Here is a 2500-nt window from a genome sequence, read left to right on the forward strand (position 1 = left end):
TAGTCGCCCATCTGTCTGTAGGTGACTGATAATTCCACAAATGAGGGCGAGCATCATCTATTGAGCTCTTTCTTTCTCCCTCTCATGTGTGTCATCTCTGCCGTGGAACGAGGGAAAAAAAGAGGCTCTGATGGGAAGTCGTCCTGACGTCTGAGGAAGCTAAAGACAGGCTGCTGACTGAACGAAGGGCATCGTATGTGACACTCTGACGCCCGAGCCGCCTAGAAATGCATCTTAGTTTTCATGCCAGTGCTGTCAGTTTATCCTGTAAGTCAGCAAGACTGACTTACCCCCACACCCAGCAAGAACAGCACACACCCGGGTGGTCCAGTGTGGTCCCAACCGGCCCACCCAGGCCATCTGGTGAAACGGGTCGCTGGCGAATTTGAAAGCAGCCGCAATGCGGTTCCCCTGGGGAGGAGGCTCCCGGAGGGCCTTTTGGGCCTCCAGAGAGGATTTAGCACCGAAAACCGCAAATCTAACCCACCCACTGAATCTTGCTGCTCCCTCCCTCCCTCCTTACCTCCTTCCCTCCCTCCTTCCCTCCCACTGGGTCCAAGGTACAACCTGGGAGGCAGCCAAAGAAATTTCCACTGTGTGCCTTTTGTCTTTCTCTTTATTTTTAAAATAATTTTCATGTTTCAAGAGATGCTCGTTTGAAGAGGAAATTTTCACAGAGTATGAAAATTCGTCCTAAAGAACAGAGTTTCCCAACAAAGCAGAGAGAGAGAGAGAGAGAGAGAGAGAGAGAGAGAGAGAGAGAGAGAGAGAGATTCCGTCCAAAAACAAAACAAAACAAAAAAAAACAGGTGCACATGGCCAATGTCAGCACTTTCTGCACTATATAAATCAACTATCAGAGAGCGATCAGGCACGCCACCCTCGATGTGGCTTGTGGCACTGGAAAGAAAAGGTAGGATCGTGAGATGTGTGTGAAAATTGTCTTAGTTTGCAACGCCCGTATTATAGACTGTGTGTCCAGACCGGAAACAAGGACTGGAAAGAAACGCACAAGACAAATACGACCAGGCCCGTTCCACGTTCACGCCTGTCATCGCAGCGGTCTCAAAGGCCGACGTGGGAGAACGGCTGGAGCGCAAAGGTTTGTGATCATCTCGATCTGTCATTCGACACCACCTCCACCTGCATAAATGATCATCAGCAGCATCATCGTCATCGAAGTTTCAAAAGAAATATGTGTGTCCAGAGTGCGGACCGCAAAGCGAGACCACATGCCTACTAAGAAGGTGATAGGCAAGACACACGGGAAAGACAAACAGACAGACAGACGGACAGACGGACACGGACGGACGGACGGACACGGACGAACGGACAATAGGTAGGTAGGCAGGCAGGCAGGCAGGCAGGCAGGCAGGCAGGCAGGCCAGTAGAGATTGAGTCAGGTGCAGTGACTCAGGCCCATAACAGCACCGTGAGAGGCCAAGGCAGGCTGAATTCTGGAGAGCAGGCGTTCTGGACCAGGTGGGCGTCACGGTGGAACCTCAAACCCCATCTCACATACATACATTAAAAACAATGCAATAGTTAACCCCTGTGGTGGCGTGGTCACAGGTAGTGGGGACGGGAGGGACCTGAGGAGGGATGACGGCTTGGTCCAAACTGCGTGTGTGTGTGTGTGTGTGTGTGTGTGTGTGTGTGTGTGTGTGAGAGAGAGAGAGAGAGAGAGAGAGAGAGAGAGAGAGAGAGAGAAAGAAAGAAATGCGAGCCAGCATCCAAAGAAAGGAAGAAAGAAAGAAATGTGAGTGTTCCCCGAAATAAATAAATAAATACGAAAGTGCCTGCCTCTAAATAAATCCATTGATAGATAAATAAACAAATAGCCGGGCATGGTGTCTCAGGCCTGTCATCCCCCAGTGCTTTGGGAGGCTGAGGCGTGTGGATCGCCTGAGGTCAGCACATCGAGACCAGCCTGGCCAACGTGGTGAAACCCCCCCCCCCGTCTCTATTTAAAAAGAAATAGCAGTAAAAATAATAAAATGAATGAATGAATAAATGCGAGCCAGCCTCTACATAATCAGGCAGATAAAGTCAAGCAAGGCTGTCCCCAAATGAATGAATGAATGAATGTAGAGAAATACTTGAGACCCGACCTCAAACTAAATAGATGAACGAACGTAAACGTAAGAATGACATGGACACGGAAGGGTGAAGGAACCATAAGAAACAACAAAGACGGTGTGAACGGAGGTGGTCATTAAGTACCAAAGTGAATGAAATGAAATATTCGCACACACATAGATGTAGAAGAATTATTCCTTTCATTTCCTACGTCCTATCTGGTTATTTGCATATATCATACCGCATGTTATTTACAGTCTGTGAATGTATTGTATATAAACAAACACCAGCGTGCAGAAAATAAGATCGAAGACAGAAAAGGGCGACAGAGAGAGACCCCCGCCTGCCTCTAAAGAAATCCATCCATAGGTACATAAAAGAAGGAAACCAAGAAAGGATCAGTGTAACACACAGAGGTGAA

General features: G+C 48.3%; 1 long non-coding RNA gene across 3 annotated transcripts in view; it reads right to left on the bottom strand.

Annotated features, from left to right (window-relative positions):
• Positions 1-598: 598 nt before the first annotated feature.
• LOC144579857 (uncharacterized) overlaps positions 599-2500 on the bottom strand; it is a 21666-nt gene continuing 19764 nt past the window's right edge. For all 3 annotated transcript variants that reach the window (XR_013528315.1, XR_013528314.1, XR_013528313.1), the window contains exon 3: positions 599-1143. This is a non-coding gene — a long non-coding RNA (uncharacterized LOC144579857). The remainder of the gene's footprint in view (positions 1144-2500) is intronic.

This window comes from Callithrix jacchus, chromosome 17 (genome assembly GCF_049354715.1).
Source record: "Callithrix jacchus isolate 240 chromosome 17, calJac240_pri, whole genome shotgun sequence".
Classification (NCBI taxonomy): Eukaryota; Metazoa; Chordata; class Mammalia; order Primates; family Cebidae; genus Callithrix; species Callithrix jacchus.